This window comes from Quercus suber, unplaced genomic scaffold (assembly GCF_002906115.3).
Source record: "Quercus suber isolate HL8 unplaced genomic scaffold, Cork oak 2.0 scaffold_107, whole genome shotgun sequence".
Taxonomy (NCBI): Eukaryota; Viridiplantae; Streptophyta; class Magnoliopsida; order Fagales; family Fagaceae; genus Quercus; species Quercus suber.
In genome coordinates, this window is record NW_027069572.1 from 777,288 (window position 1) to 795,304 (window position 18,017).

The 18,017-nt window shown below is 31.8% G+C and overlaps 1 long non-coding RNA gene across 1 annotated transcript; it reads right to left on the minus strand.

Moving 5' to 3' along the window:
* Nucleotides 1–6,534: 6,534 nt before the first annotated feature.
* Nucleotides 6,535–7,858, minus strand: LOC136068295 (uncharacterized). Its single transcript, XR_010629676.1, has 2 exons — nucleotides 7,720–7,858; nucleotides 6,535–6,929 (listed from the first exon to the last, which is right to left on the minus strand). It is a non-coding gene; the product is annotated as an uncharacterized LOC136068295 (long non-coding RNA).
* Nucleotides 7,859–18,017: the final 10,159 nt, after the last annotated feature.

Genomic DNA, 18,017 nt, shown 5'->3' on the forward strand with positions numbered 1-18,017 from the left:
TTTGTCGTTTTTTTTTTTTTTTTTTTTTTTTTTTTTTTTTTTTTTTTTAAATTTCCGCCGGAATCGGAAATTTCAGAATCGGCCGATACGGCCCGAGTCGGCCCGGTTCGCGCCGCGTCGGCCCGAGTCGGCGCTGCCACGTGGCCGGACACGTCCCGACGCGGCACGGACTCGCGGTCAGCGGCGTCCCTGCCGCGTCGCCGAGTCCGACTCCGGTGCGGCTCCTCTGGAGCCGCGTCGGTGCTTTCGAGGTGGCTACGCTCTTTCGTATCAAACTTTCAGAATATATTTTTTTCAGAACAAGTTTAGCTTTTAAAATATTTCTTTTAGCCGGAACTAGTTTTTAGGGACTTGTTAAAGGCAAAAATTAAAATGTCTTTTTGTGTTTTTAATGTGGGAAGGGGTTACAACTTACAAGTATAGTTCAACTGACTTTTTTTTTTTTTCGACTTTCAGATTTTGGTCTTTAACGGTAGGTGAGTAGGCCCTTCTCTGCCTTTGGTCAACTCTCAGTTTAGAGTTACCCATGGCCTGAAAGTGAAAGGGAGAGGTTACTTACCAGTTGAAGCAAGTAATCTTGTCCAATAACCTATGTGAAAGGGCAGCTTAAAAGTAATATATATATATAGTAAATCTATATTAAGGCTACTCTTAAGGCAACCAGAGCCAGAAAAACAGGGTTTTTAAGTGAACTAGTGATCTTTATTTAAAAAGGGTTCAACGTACATTAATCATCTATTTTTTAAAAAAAAATTATGAAAAATTAAAAAAATTGTCAAAAAAAAGTTAATTTTTTTTTAATTTTTTCATAAAAAATTTTCTAAAATAGTTTATGATGGTGTAAGAAAAATGCCAAACTGATTTCTCGTCCATATGGCCGTCCATGACAACGTACAAAGTGGAGAATGAGTGGCTCTTATGCTCGTCCCTCTCTTACCGTCCTTTACCACTCGTCCAATGGGGGACGTACTAGCAGCGAACCTCGTCCGTCCTTAATGATGGACAGACGAGGTTCACCCTTAATGATGGACGGACGAGGTTCACCAAGAGTCATGACACTTTTCCAAAAGCCAAGAGTCACGTTGTTGCAAACCAAGCCATCTGTTCACTGTTGAACACAAGTCCCGATGAGGTAACTTCCATGACAGTTATGGAAGTTACCTCTGAATCCTCCAAACTCTACGACGATAGGAGAAATAACTGTCAAGCTAACACTATATAAAGACCCTTCTACGCAGAGGTATGGACACTTTTGGACTCTGAAAAAATATTGGTGAAGTCTTTGAAGTGCTTTCTTTTCTACTTCAATCTACTAACTTTACCATCGGAGGATTCAAAACCGGCCTCCATCGGTCTTCTTTGATCTTCTTTGGTTTTTCAGGACTCACCCTTCAAGATCTTCAACACCCGAAGACCTTTCAGCCCACTGATAATCAAGGACTCATCAGTTTATTCCTAAAATAGTTTACTAATGTATATCATAAGGGTATATGTTAGTAAAAATCTTATTTAAAAAATATATGATGCTTGATTATATACATTGGCGGAGGGAGGGGGCTATGGCCCCGGTTTTGAAAAAAAATCCCTCCTTGTATTTTCTATGAAAAATAAAAAATTTATATTAGTTTTTGCACAATGCCCCCCCCCCCCCCCCCCCCAAAAAAAAAAAAAATCTAGCTTCACCACTTATATATATATAGTTTTTGAGAAATACATTATCCTTGAATTGGTGCCTGCTTTAAATTAACTTTTGGGTGTACTATATATTGCTTCTCAGCTATACTTATTGATATTGATTTTCCTTTTATTATCATTTGATTAAATTCTTTTAGAAATTGCAAAATATTCATTAAAAATAATGTTGAATTAATATCCTTGAATCAGGCACCTTATGTTGAAGACAGAAGAAACTTGAAAAGGCTTGAGTGATAACCAAAACGACAGCACAGGACAAGCAAAACGGTGAAGCTTAAATTAGTTTTGTTTGTATTGTGAAACACATTGTTTCGTTTAACACAACGCACCGTTTTGAATAACACAGAGCCAAAGCACAAGACACGCTGCAAACGGTGTCGTTTACTCTATTCAAGTTTCAGTTAGCGATGGCGTGAAAGGTTGTTACTGAGCTGTGTCTGTTTCCGTGATTTACGAGCTTGATCCGCATAATTTGGATTTAATTATTTGTTCAGTTAAGAGTAGTAGAGTGAGTGTATAAAGTATAAACAGTGAGCTGTTTATCTTATCAGTTGTAATGTTAAGCAAGATATTTTTCTCATTCATAGAAATTTTCTCTCTCTCTCTTGTGTTCTTCACTAATCTTTCTTCTTCTTACTTTCTCTGTGGTAATCTTGCTTCTGTTTTGAGATTCATAATATCAAGAATTTCTTCACCTTATAAACAAAATAAAAAGAAAACGAGCTAAGTTAAATGGCTCCAAGCCTTCAACATAAACTTATTGAGAGAGAGAGAGATTAAAAGAAAGTTGCATGTATTACTTAGGGTCATGCTAATGAATGCCCTTAGGGCATTGGTTAACAATCCAGTTAAAGAAAGTTTTTATGAGAATTTGACAAATTTTTTCATTCTCCATAAAAGTAATATCAAAACTTTCATAAAATAAATTATTAACCAATATCCTAAGAGCACTCATTAGCATTTCCTTATAACTTATTATGTTTTTTCTTTTTTCTTTTTCTTTTTTCCTGTAGTAGATTTTCTGAAAGAAAAAAACAAATACAAATATAGCTTCAATAAAGAATAAATGACATGTCGTTAAAAAATAGCAAATAATCAATTGATTTTATTATCTGGATTCCCATTAGCATTGCCATTGGTAAAGGGTATCTAGTAAGGGTATCTAGACTACACCCAATTAGTAATTAGCCAAACCTAATAAAGTTAAGTCTAAATTAATTAGGACATTTGTTAATAACCCATTTAATAAAGTATTAATGCTCCATTTTCATGAAAATATAAAAAAGGTTGTCATAAAAATTATTTGCCTTTTTCTTTTCCCTTAAAAGACTTCTAAAAATATTTTCTTATCTAAAAATATTTTCTTAAATGTTCTTAGGCCATGGTTAATTTTTCTCGTTAATTTATTATTATGTACCATTAAACCTTGGTTTTGAAACCCAAACCGTACAATGAACCATAAAATAGAGAGGTTTAAAGTTTTTGAGATTGAATCAAGGTTCAACCGAAGTCGAACCGTAATGACGTTATAATTAATTTAATAATTATTTAAAATATAAATAAATATTAAATTAGTAAAAAATAGAAAAATTAAGTATAATAGTTCAAATAAATATAAAGATTTATCTTTCAAATATATATTTATATATATATCATAACTTTCATAAGGAAAATAAGAAATATTAAATTCTAAGCAAACATAAATAATTTTTGTTAGGGCTTAATATTATACTCTTTTTATAGGAGAAAATTATCTTAAATCATTACCAAACCCATTTAACTACCTAATAATTTGTCCTCCCCAAGCCCATTTGACTGGTCAACAACTTATGAAAATTTTTAAAATAAAAAATAAACAAAAACAGAAGCTAGAAGAGTAGCCGGACAAACCATTAAAATATTTGATTAAATAGAGAACAAAACCAAATAACATTTTCAAAAGAGAGTGGTTGACAGCAAGTATTTAGTGGGTGATAGGAAAGAAAGGTGTCCATCATGCAGACTAGAGTCAGTAGACCAGAAGACTCTAGAGTGCAAAGGCAAAAGCAAAACACAGGGGGAGAGAAAAATACAAAAAGAACCATCGGAAAAAACACACAGAAAAATGCAGAAACAACAGTCGACGAAAACCATAATAGAGAGAGCGAGTGAGACTGAGAAGAAGAATAAGAAGAAATGGTGGTGCAATCTGAAGGTCTGAGGTTGCAGAATGAAGATTCAACAATGGCTGAGCCTGTAAGTACCCAAAAAAGGAAGAAAGAGAAGCTCTGAACTGAACCCGCGAGAACCAGCTACGATTTTCAAACCCGGAAGATTCAACCGCGGTTCGCACGGTTCATTGACTTTTCTGTATATGCTCGTTTTTAGAGTTAAAAGAACCATTTTGATAGAAAGTTTCCGGTTAACCCGATCGGACCGTGCAGTCCGGCCGAGTTTCAAAACCATGCATTGAACCTCTCATTAAAAAAAAAAAAAAAAAAAAAATCCAATTAACTTAATTAGGAAAACCTATTATTATCAAATATAAAATCTAGTATTCAATTTCTACTTACATCAAAACACTAAATAGTATCTTTATCTCAGTAACTTTATCTCACGATATAAAAACAATCACTATAGTGACTTCATAGAGTCTTTTGCGTAAATATTGCTAAATTTGAAACATATTTGCGTTATAAATACTGTTACAAGTTAATTAGGAAAATGAGAAGAGAGATTAAATTTCGGCAATAGTGTTGCCAAAATTCAAGAAAAAGTAGAAAAGAGAATGAGAAAAAGGGAGGAGAGAGAAAAGCTTGAATTACAGCAATGGCATTGCCGTAATTCATTCTACCTAATTTTCCTCAGTTGTCCGGATGTATGAGTGTGAGAAGTGCCCTGACCGATTGAGTGCCCAAAAAAAAAGTAATTGTGGCAATGATATTGCCGAAAATGGTAGGGAAAAAAAAAGAATACCAAAATCTGGGAAGAATTAAAAAAAATATAATGTGCTACGTACACATATTTTTACAATATTTTCACAATAAATCACAGGTAACTAATTATTATTAGTTCAAATTTAAATTTAACATTGACTATTTTAATCTAACAATAACAACAAGTAACAACTTAATACTTAGAATTTGTTGTAAAAATGTTGTAAAAATTGTGTACACTTATTATTTCTTAAAAAAAAAAGTGTAATGGATTTGCCGAAATTTTGTGGCAATTGTGGCTTGCCGAAAATGGGAGGAAAAAAAAAAGTTTCAATGGGTTTGTGGCATTGGCAAAATTTTTTTTTTTTAGCAATTGTGGCAATGTCATTGCCGAAAATGGAAGAAAAAACCAATTGTGGCAATGGTATTGCCGAAATTGTGGAGAAAAATTTTCCCCACATTTCGACAATGCCATTACCACAATTGAGAAAAAAGTTTTTTTTTTTTTTTTTTTTCATTTTTCGGCAATGGCATTGCCACAATTACCAAAAAAAAAAAATTCACCAATGCCACAAACCCATTGAAACTTTTTTTTTTCCTCCCATTTTAAGCAAGCCACAATTGCCACAAAATTTTCGGTAAATCCATTACACTTTTTTTTTTTTTTAAGAAATAATAAGTGCACAAAATTTTTATAACATTTTGCAACAAATTCTAAGTATCAAGTTGTTACTTGTTGTTATTGTTAGATTAAAATAGTAATCTCAATGTTAAATTTAAATTTGAACTAATAATAACTAGTTACCTTTGATTTATTGTAAAAATATTATGTACGTAGCACATTATATTTTTCTTTAATTCTTCCCCAGATTTTAGCATTCACATTTTATTTTCCCTATCATTTTCGACAATACCATTGTCACAATTACTTTTTTTTTGGGCACTCGACTGGTCAGGGCACTTCTCACACTCACACATCTAGGCAGCTGAGGAAAATTGGGCAAAATGAATTACAGCAATGCCATTGCCGTAATTCAAGCTTTTCTCTCTCCTCTCTTTTTCTCATTCTCTCTCCTACTTTTTCTTAAATTTCGGCAACAATGTTACCGAAATTCAATCTCTCTTCTCGTTTCCCTAATTAACTTGTAACAGTATCTATAACGCAAATATGTTTCAAATTTAGCAATATATACCCAAAAGACTCGACTTCATAAGTTTGTAATACTGTGGTATCTAATAAAAAAAAAAATATATATATATATATATATAATTGAGATTTTTGAAAGAAACAATAAAATCTTTAGGTTCTGCTTGGAACGCGAGTTTAAATATATGTTTTCAATTTGTAAACATTACATGCATTTTTACATACTTTTTCACCCACACGTATTTTTGAAAAAACTAAAAATGGTTGTTTAAACACACGTACTAAACGGGCCCTTAGCATTTCATATGTGGCATGAGATGCATAATATACCTCCCCCACGCGACACTGGTAATAGCAGAAGCTATTCATGGGATCACGACCATCAGGCAACCAAGAACAGCTTTCAATTTGAGACTTTTCGCCTCAATTAAATACGGGAAAACATCTACTAGTGTTGCATAATAAATAACCAAACAATTATTCATTTTCCAGTCCAAACTAAAAATGCATCTTCTAAAATGAAAATGTAAACCATTTTTGCAACTGTCATCAATGTAAAGCTGATTCCTGGTGCTTCTTTCGCAGTACAAACACCACACAAAGCAAAATGAATGTTTAAGAAGTCAGTTTCCAATTGCAGCAAGTCATTGGAAACCTTTAACAGCTCTGCTATGGCATTTATCACAATTGGCATATCTGACTCCTAACAATACTTTTCACACAACCACCAACATGAATGCGTTTGCAGATGTACATGTTATGTTTGAAGAACACGTATATAAGAATAGATACACACTAATATAAAACAATCCAGACCTTAAAACCAGGTTAATGTTCAACTCCACATAATGAATATTATCTACTTAGAAAAGAGAAAAAAATACTGATAACCATATAGAATCCCCAATAATAGATTAAAGATAAACATAACAATTTTCATTACATATCATCATCTCCTCCGCTCTGCTCTCAAAATTGACACTGTCATTCACTCAAAGCCTAGAAAAATGACGCGACCGCATAGCCAACAAGTAGGGATCCAGCAGAAATAGTGAGCATAGAAGAACCTGAGCCTGAGCTTGCCGCTGGAGCCGGAGATGGTGAAATTTCATTCACTACTGAAGTAGCTGGAGCAACTGATGTTGGAGAAGATTTAGGTGTGAGGTCTGAAACTACACACAATAATAAACATTTGTCCAGCAATGTCAGGTGTTGATTGTCAAACAATTGAAAGATTATTATAGACACATCAAAGACAATTTTTTAATTTCAATTCTTATATATTTGGAGGAGAGAACAAACTATTGATCAGATTTGCAAAAGAATTTATTAAAGCAAACAAATATTTCAAACAAAATGAAGATTCCCTTAGAATGATAATAAAGTATATCATATCATAGCTAGAAAAGTAATGCCACTAAAAGATTAGATATATTTATCAACATTTACAGTGAAAATTAGATAAAATTATTTAATTGATAGTAGCTCTAATAATTGCCCATTACCTGTGGGTCCAAAAGTATGGGGGTAGGCACAGGTAATTCTCTCTTCTTCTTTTTTTTTTTTTTTTTTTTTTTTTTGAAACTGAAGGTAATTCTCTCTTAGGACTTGGGAGGGAACACATGGATTATATTAGCTTTATTATGTCTTCTTTTTCTCACCAAACCCCCAGGTGGGGTTCTCATAAAACACCGAACCTTTGAAGTTTGGACTTGCCCTTGAACCCCTATGAAATTCTTTTATTTGTGCTCTTGTGATGACAGGTGTCTATTTTTTTTTTTTCTTCTTCGATATTAATTTTCTATAGATCATATACCAAATCCAGAATGCAACAAGTCTCAATATTGTTTATTTTACAAAAGAGAAAGTATTCAACTTTAAATGTTTTTAAAAAAATTTATTTAAAAAAACATCTATATAGAAAAAAAATTCTGGAGTATAGTAACAAGATTCAAAACATACCAGGACCAGGAGCACCTGCAGGAGTCAAAGACACTGCAAAACAACAACACCCCCCACAAATATTAGGGAATAATTTTTCAAGAAAAAAAGTGTCAAAATCTAAGGGGAAAAAACTTTCCCAAAAATGAATTCCATTCAAAACAGANTTTTTTCTTGAAAAATTATTCCCTAATATTTGTGGGGGGGTTGTTGTTTTGCAGTGTCTTTGACTCCTGCAGGTGCTCCTGGTCCTGGTATGTTTTGAATCTGTTACTATACTCCAGAATTTTTTTTCTATATAGATGTTTTTTTAAATAAATTTTTTAAAAACATTTAAAGTTGAATACTTTCTCTTTTGTAAAATAAACAATATTGAGACTTGTTGCATTCTGGATTTGGTATATGATCTATAGAAAATTAATATCGAAGAAGAAAAAAAAAAAATAGACACCTGTCATCACAAGAGCACAAATAAAAGAATTTCATAGGGGTTCAAGGGCAAGTCCAAACTTCAAAGGTTCGGGTTTTATGAGAACCCCACCTGGGGGTTGGTGAGAGAGAGAGAGAGAGAGAGAGAGAGAGAGAGAGAGCTTTTTTTCAAAAAGGTCGAAAGGGAATTGCAATTGTTTACCCAAAAAAAAAAAAAGGGAATTGCAATTTGGGCATATAAATTCGGTATATTACTCTTTTTTTGGCTTTATGCTTCAACATATACCACTATTATTTGTTTTCATTTTAAATTTTAGTTATCTTATCAGAATTTAAGCAAAAAATAAAAATAAAAATAAAAAATTTATCTTATAAGAAACAAAAAGTGATAATTTTTTTTTTTTTTTTTTACTTTTTAGTCCAATACTCCAATACAAAACACTCAAAATACTCTTTAAAAAAAAAGTACTCCATATAATCCAACTAAAAAAAACACTCAAAATAGTATATAATTTTAGAGACATAATTAATGGTACCCTTAATTTTACAATTTGTTAACTTGTTTTGTTAACCTGTATGGCTATGAGTGATAAAAATTTGCTACTTGCTATTTGCTTATGCCCATTGCCCACTCACAATCACACAAATAATTAAATTGTGAAATTTAAGTTTCAGTTGTTTCCCTATAAAATATTAACCAAATTGTGAAATTTAAGCTCCGGCTGTATCGCTATAAAATATTATTAGGTATTTGCACTGTTTTAAAAATCAGACGAGACTGGCCGGTCTAACCGGTTCAACTGAGAACTGGGAGCCAATCTGGCCCGGTTAAAACCCCCAAACCGGTCAACGACCCTAAAACCGAGCAAAAATCGAGGTTGAATCAAAAATTTAAAAAAAAAATGGTTCGATGCCCGATTCTGTTTTTAAAACCATGGGTATTTGGTATGATATAAAAAAAATTTCATGCACAAATTACAAAAACTGGTGGTTCAACAATCGGCGTCATTGGTCTAGACCGTTGGCTCCAACAACCAAATCGCTAATATCAACCACCTCACTATTAACTTAGCCACTAGATTGGAATAAGCGAAATTGTATATTTTGTAGTATTTTTTATCAAAATTTTAAAAGTAAAACTTTTTATCACATTTTTCAAAAAAAAATAATGATCAATAAAAAAATGTTTTTTATTTTAACTAAAATTTTCAATGAAACAAATACAATAAAATACTTAAAATATTTTTCATAAAACACAAATTACAGCAAAAGAAACGCAAAGTAGAGGTAGAGCATAAAACGGTAAACAGATTTATTAGGAGATTGACACGTGGACAACATAGTAGGTGTGATGAAGAAATGATGTATACGTGTTAGATATCACATTCACCGAGATATATGATGACACATGCTATGCCACAATTAAAGTTATATTTGAACACTCAGCCAAAAAAAAAAAAAAAATTTAAATTTGAGTTTGAAGTACACAATGCGCCACCCAGAATCAGATTTGATTTTTGACTTTTGATTTTAAGTTGCCAATATTTTCAAAACACACTTATTACGCGGAAGGTTGCAATGCGTAGATTTGGTTAGAGATGGAAAAGAGGGGGAGTTAAAAAAAAATTCCATTTCATTTTTTTTTTTTATTTGGTTAGAAGTAAAAAAAAAGTAAAGAAAAAAAAGTGAATTTGCATAAATTTATTCATATATTCTTGTTAAAAAATGATGTCCAATTAAAACCAAAAAAATAACAAATAATCCAACAAAAAAAAAAAAGCAATCATCAAATTATGTCCTTATTAAATAAAATAAAAAAGTTACACATTTATTTAGTAAAAAAATGGTGTATGTGCAAATTCATATATTATTGTTAAAAAATAATGTCCAATTAAAACCAAAAAAATAACAAATAACCCAACAAAAAAAAAAAAAAAAGCAATCATCAAATTATGTCCTTATTAAATAAAATAAAAAAGTTACACATTTATTTAGTAAAAAAATGGTGTATGTGCAAATGGATGAAGGAAAAAAAAGAAGTAAACAAAGCAATTGGATGAAAGAAAGAAGAAGAAGAAGAAGAAGAAAAAAAAAAAGACTAAAGGCTATTGACGTGGATGAAGCTCATGTGCACTTGCACATGGGCATTTTTATCCATTAAGCAACTTTATTTTCTCCTTTCAGTTTTCTCGTAATTTTAGGGAGAAAACGTTTTGGTGGGATTGGGGAGAAAACACCCAAGCTCCGCCATTTATTTTCATTTCTCCTCACCCAACCAAACACACTCCAAAAAAGTTTTTTTTTCTCATTTTCTCTCCAAAGTTTTCTACTCACCCTATTTCACCTCTAAACAAACACACCCTAAGGAAGAGGACGACTATACCTATTTGAATTCCCCATCCGATTATATATTCGGGGTACCAAAATATCTCATTTTATTTACACAAAAAAGTGGAAATTTTTATGTAAATGTGTTTCTCTTTTTCTATTAAAATATTTTTCAATTTTAATATATAAATTCTTATAATTTTGAAATTTAGATATATACTAGTATGTTAAAAAAGGAAGAAGGAACATTTAGATAAAGATTATCTCATATCTTTAATTTAACATTTAATAAACTCTTTCTCCAAATAAATAAATAATATAATCAACTTAATCTAACTGACTCAACTTGGGCATTTATTATAATTTGGGTTAATGACTTGGTCCAATCTCAAAGTCATTTGCCATTATAGTTGGATAGGTAGGAGGGAGACCTAAATTTAATATTATAAACATTAAGTTAGTATCTTTGTCTACATTGACATACAACTAACATGCCAAAAATTATGGATTTTCTCAAAATAATAAGATTCCAAGCAATGAAGAATGTTTAAAGATATAAAACTTAATCTCACCACTGACTTCTTGCATAACCCTATGCTCAACTGGTATATTGTGTGCCAAGTTACGAATATGTGTAAGCTGACGACTTCGTCCAATCTTGTGATTAGGTGGTATTAGTGATGGGTTTGTTGATGTTGAATTAGAATGCACAACATCTTCTTCATTTAAATTTGTTGGGCTTCCCACTAAAATGATAAGAAGCTATTAATGCTATTTAGAACAAGAACAATTTGGTAGTTTCTTCGAGGGAAACTAGGCATCTAGAATTAGGGAAAGAGAATGGAAGAAAGGGAGGAAGAAGAACAGAGTTAGGAAAAGAAAGGGAAGTACAAGTTTATTCCTTATATGCCTTATAAAATCCACTCACTAATCTTATATACAATTGGTTCCTCTAAACCTCTCACCAACTAACTAACTAACTCAGTAACTAATTCAGCTATTAATCTCAATAACTACCCTAATTGACTCCAGCTCAGCATAGCATAACTACCCTAACTGACTCCAACCCAGCATAGCTCAGCATAACCACCAACTCAACAAAGCTCACAGCTCCAACATTGCACCTGGCCTCCTCAGCACTTGCCTCAACACTTACTCACCTATGCAGCACTTGCACACCTTACACGTTACACCCAACACAACTTGGCAACTATCATAAAATGTGATCACCGCCCAAAGTTTGTTGTCTGTCTTGAGTAATTGGCACAACGTCTTGCCAATCGAATATTTCTACTTTCATTGTCTCGTTGAATTCTCAAGTGAGCATAATATCTCCATAGTTCCTAACGATGTTCTATGTCATCGGTATTCACCATCGCTGTATTTTGTGAACTCATTTCTACAAAAAATTAAATTAAATTTATAGTGGTTGTTGCACATACATACACAATAATCAATAGATTTTTCCTTGTCACAAATAGGGTGTATTAAAACCTCAAATTTAGATATATACTAGTATGTTAAAAAAAAAAAAAAATAAATAAATAAAAGAACATTTAGATAAAGATTATCTCATATCTTTAATTTAACATTTAATAAACTTTTTCTCCAAAAAAAAATAAATAATATAATCAACTTAATCTGACTTATTCAACTCGAGCCATGGTTAGTTAGATAAACAAGGGGAATAGGTTCTTATCACTTGGCTCACTAATTTTTTATTTAAACATATTCATTGATTTAAATCTAGTACTAAAATCACTTTTTTTGTTCACTAATAACAACTCAAAATAATCTACCACTTATTTTATTTTTGTATGGTGAATAACCTACCACTTATGATTTGTTTTGAAATTGTTATAAAAATGTTGTGGACATAACATTTCTCTTATAAAAATAGTTTATTTTAGATAAAAATCTATTAACAGAATATCAAAGTAGTGTATTTAGGGTAGTATACTCTAGGTAATTAACTAATTTTTTATTAAAAACAAATAAATATTACTCCATAAAAAATTCTAATACCCTAAATTTTAATAATTTTAAAATAAGATCTATAATATTTAAATTAATTATTGTCATCATCTATCATAATTGTATGTTTTAATATGGTAAAACTTATATCCTTTTTATAGAGTGCTTACTTTAAGTGACTTAGCATATGTATTACATGTCCTAAATTTAATGTGCTTTTGCCTCGTTCTTCATGAATTTTTAAGATATTTCTGATAAATTAGTTAGTGACCCATGCAATGTATGCAAAAGTTCAATTACATATGATATTAAACCAGACTTAAGGTCTGGTTTCTCAAAAAAAAAAAAAAGACAAAGTTGATCGTTATGGTAGTGATTAATAGAAATTTATTATGGTTGTTTTTGTATATGAAACTATCTATTATACATTTGAAAAAGATATGATGTGATAAGATTTTAATATAGGATAATCATTGTTCTCAAAAAAAAATAATAATAATAATATAGAATAATAGAATATAAATATAAGCGGTGAAGTTTACAGTGTGTCTTTGTGTTAAAATTTTAATTTAAAATATTTAGCAATAAAATTAAAAGTTATTATAGTTTTTTAGTAAAGTTTATGGTATTTCTTTGTGTTAAAATTTCACTTCTTATTCCTTGTGTGTGTGTGTTTTTTTTAAGTGTGAACTATTTAGCATATTTGGAAATTGCTTCAAAATTAAAAAGATCATAAACTCTGGTGCCCAAAAAGAAGAAGAAAATGGCCATACTGTCTATCTCAAAACAAATATATCACAACTAAAAATATAGTGTAAATAAGATAACAGAATGATCAATTGATCATCATCACCTTCATGTAAGATAAAATATAAACTACATTACCCCCGTACAAATTACAATATTTGTATTTTGACGCTTGATAGCACCACTGGCCAGTAATAATGGAATGTTGGAAAAAGCTTGGGTCCACTATGGACCAGTGCTCCACACACTGAACTCGTCAAAATCATAACATCATTGTCTGACGGGTTTAATGCATAAGAGTAATAATGATTCGAACTACCAAATCTAATCTTACATAGACAATAATTTTTATAATATTTTTTTATTTTTTTAACAAATAAGTTGAAAAGTTCTTTGCCTTCTTGGTTCCTATTTCGATTTATTAATATTTTTGTTAGCTCCTCTGCGTTTATTTTATTAACCTGGGATGGGATTGGAAAGTTAAAAAGAAAACCCAGTTTCACTTTTTTACTTGTTTACCTTTTGAGAGAGAGAGAGAGAGAGAGAATTGATAAAAAACAAAATCGGATTCGAGAAAGGTGAAATAGGCAATTTCATAAAGTAGTTTAAGTAATTTTGTTTGTAATTTTTTAAAATATATATGAATAAAAAAATGTATAAAAATATATATAATATTGTTTAAAAACTATAAACATATGATTAAAATGCTCCATCAAACGGGCCAAATCAGTAAGAATCTGGAGATTTCGAAGGACGTAATGCTTTGCTAAAATTGCGTAGATGGCAACTGTTGAACTTTGTGGAAACGTGTTGACTGGTGGTCATGACTCATATCCAATCATATTGTTATCTCTCTCACCACTTTAAAAAGTGGCAAATGGAGCAAGCCGGGTCCACACCATGTGGACACCAATGTCCCACACCTATTCGGTGCACTTATCATTTTCTCAAAAAAAAAAAAAAAAAAATAGTGTAAATAAGATAACAGAATGATCAATTGATCATCATCACCTTCATGTAAGATAAAATATAAACTACATTACCCCCGTACAAATTACAATATTTGTATTTTGACGCTTGATAGCACCACTGGCCAGTAATAATGGAATGTTGGAAAAAGCTTGGGTCCACTATGGACCAGTGCTCCACACACTGAACTCGTCAAAATCATAACATCATTGTCTGACGGGTTTAATGCATAAGAGTAATAATGATTCGAACTACCAAATCTAATCTTACATAGACAATAATTTTTATAATATTTTTTTATTTTTTTAACAAATAAGTTGAAAAGTTCTTTGCCTTCTTGGTTCCTATTTCGATTTATTAATATTTTTGTTAGCTCCTCTGCGTTTATTTTATTAACCTGGGATGGGATTGGAAAGTTAAAAAGAAAACCCAGTTTCACTTTTTTACTTGTTTACCTTTTGAGAGAGAGAGAGAGAGAGAGAATTGATAAAAAACAAAATCGGATTCGAGAAAGGTGAAATAGGCAATTTCATAAAGTAGTTTAAGTAATTTTGTTTGTAATTTTTTAAAATATATATGAATAAAAAAATGTATAAAAATATATATAATATTGTTTAAAAACTATAAACATATGATTAAAATGCTCCATCAAACGGGCCAAATCAGTAAGAATCTGGAGATTTCGAAGGACGTAATGCTTTGCTAAAATTGCGTAGATGGCAACTGTTGAACTTTGTGGAAACGTGTTGACTGGTGGTCATGACTCATATCCAATCATATTGTTATCTCTCTCACCACTTTAAAAAGTGGCAAATGGAGCAAGCCGGGTCCACACCATGTGGACACCAATGTCCCACACCTATTCGGTGCACTTATCATTTTCTCAAAAAAAAAAAAAAAAAAGTAATACCGGTATCAAAGAAATACTAGTATCAAAATTAGACCCACATTTTGTGGGTGGCGTGAACGTTAGAGTTATTGCCTATATAAACACGACACGTTTATTTCATCACTTGCGTGTTTTTATTGTTACACTAAAATAAGTTACAACAAAAATTGTGGTGGTAGTATTTTTTTTTTTTTTTTGGGTCCATTGATTTTAATTGTTCTTGATTGGTTTTAGGTGATTTTTATAGTCCCTCTTTGCCATGTTTGAGCCAAGTTTGAGTACTCATTCCCTGGTTTATCAAAGTAAAAATAATTTTGGAGAGATAACCAATTGCACATCAGTTTTATAATTTGACGACTTGCACAATTGAGTTGTTGACAATTTCTCACACATTCGACTCACCATTTTACGTTGTAACTCACAATTCATAAGTTGCGAATTAGATATGAAAATTATTGTGCCCATAAGCAAAAATTAATTAAACACAAAAAAAAAAAAAAAAACTCTTTATGATAGAAGATTTTATGAGAGTATAGGGAGAAGAATAAATGTTTATTTAGAATTTTAGAATTTTTATTTATTTATTGCTTATCCTCTGCCCCTAACTCATAAATTTTGACTCCATTCTTAAAGCATACATAAGCTTACAAAATAATTGGGCTTTGTAAAATTTCTAATGGTTAAATAAGAGATCTGTAGTTTAATCACTACCTATACTAAAAATTGATTAATATGTTAATCTAATGATAAATAGTTATTATCGAGAGCGAATTCAAATGTTAAAACTCTATTTAAAAAAAAAAAATTATACCTCTCTGACAAGTTTCATTTTCTATTCATTATTCCCTTGGCACTCTCTCTTTAGAGCTCAACAACAGTTAACAGTTGTTTGCAGGAAGAGTTTCGAAGATAAAAGGCTGGCTCTAAGAGCATTCACATCAGTCCCTCTAAAATCATGTAAAATACAGTTTTTACACATTTTTGCTCAAAAATGCTCTCTATCAGTTCTTCTAAAATTGTGTAAAAATGTGTATTTCTTTACACGAGCTACAGTAACCGTGTAAATATATATGGTTACTGTAGTTCGTGTAAAGATTATTTTACTAATTTCCGTTCGCTCGTTTTTTTCTCTCTCTTCTCCGACTCAACAAACTCAGTAAACTAATTTCTCATCTTCTTCTTTTTCCTAAGATGCACACAATCACATCCACACACAAACACATCCACATAGACAAATCAACACAGAGATACACTTGCTTAAAAAAAAAAAAAAAAACAGAGATACACAAACACGGAGATCGGTTTCAGCGTGGTGGATTGGAGCTCGGAGATCGGCTAAGATTTAGTGGTGGATTGGAGCGGTGGATTGGAGCTGTGTCGTTTGGTGGCGTAGATCAGCTGGGAGATTGGATTGGAGCGTGGATCGGAGATCGGTTTCAACGTGGTGGATTGGAGCTCGAAGATCGGCTGAGATTTGGTGGTGGATCGGAGCGATGGTTCGAAGCTGTGGCGTTTGGTGGCGTATATCAGATGGGAGATTGGATCGGAGCGTGGATCGGAGATCGGTTTCAGCGTGGTGGATTGGAGCTCGGAGATCGGCTGAGATTTGGTAGTGGATCGGATGCGGATGGGTTTTGTGATTTGGAAGAGGAAGGCCAGAGAGATGGGTGTAGAGAGAGAGAGAGAGAGAGAGCAAGAAATCAGAAAATTGGTAGAAAGAGAGAGAGAGCGCATATTTAAGAGAGGTAGTTAGAGAGAAATAATAAAAAAATGGAGTATAATGAATATTTTATTGAAATATCTTGTAAAATAGATGAACTGATGTGGGTGTTTTGTAAAAGTGAATGGGTAAAATAGAGAAAGTAAGTTTTTAGTGTAAAAATGGATGTGTAAAATACACATACTGATGTGAATACTCTAAGTGATTAAGTCTAACGACAACGACAAGTAGTGATTTTAGCCATTTGTCATGGCGCGTGGTGTAGAGAGAGAGAGAGAGAGAGAGTGATGAAAAGTGAATGATGATAAATCCAAAATGGCTCTATGAAAGAAGATGTGGAGTGAGACTCAAACAACATTGTTCAATGTCCTTAACCCAGATGTGCGAGTTGCATTTGTTGCTTCTCCAATTGTTGTTTTTGCCAGCTGTCATGCCCATGACCAAATGTTTCTTTATTGAGGATCAAATTTTGTTTTGATAGTAGCTTTCCGATTAGTTTAATTAGTAAAATTTTTGATAGTTGAATAAGAAATTTGGAGTTCAATATCTGTCTATACCAAAAACTAATTGGTGTCTTGGTCTGATAATAAAAAATTATCATCAAGAACAAATATCATAAACTAAAACTCTTAAAAAAAAAAAAGTGATGAACATAAAAGACATGAATTAATTACCGCTTATTATGTTGGCATTAATAGATCTCGAAATGAACATGGGATGAACCCGGTTTATCTGTCGCTTCTGGCCCTACACTAACATTCACACTTATCAACAAACTTTATGCATGAGTTACGGCCCGTTTGAAAATTAAAAAATTGGAATTAACAAATTCTATATCTTGAGGTTCCCTTTCAAAAAAAAAAAAAAAAAATCTTGAGGTTCATCAAATCATCTGATATGATTGATTCGGCCGTTCCGTGTTCCTAGGGCCACGCTAAGAAAGAAGCCTATATCCATGTGATTGGGGATATGCTACTCACTAATTCTTGTTTGAGTAAACAGATTTTATTTCAACACCGAAAGAGTGTTTACACACTTCCTGACTTCCTGTCACCTTTTCTCATGTGGTGGATCCCATCGCATGAGTGGACCTAACCAAGTAAATATTTTTTCTTAAAATACTTTTAGTATATTTATCTTTTTTTTTTCTAAGAATATAAAAATTTTATTTATTTTACCATTTTATTCATCTAACATCATAGTTTCTATTTTTATATATAACCCAGTAAATTAATATTAGCCTCATCATACGCGCTTCAAGCA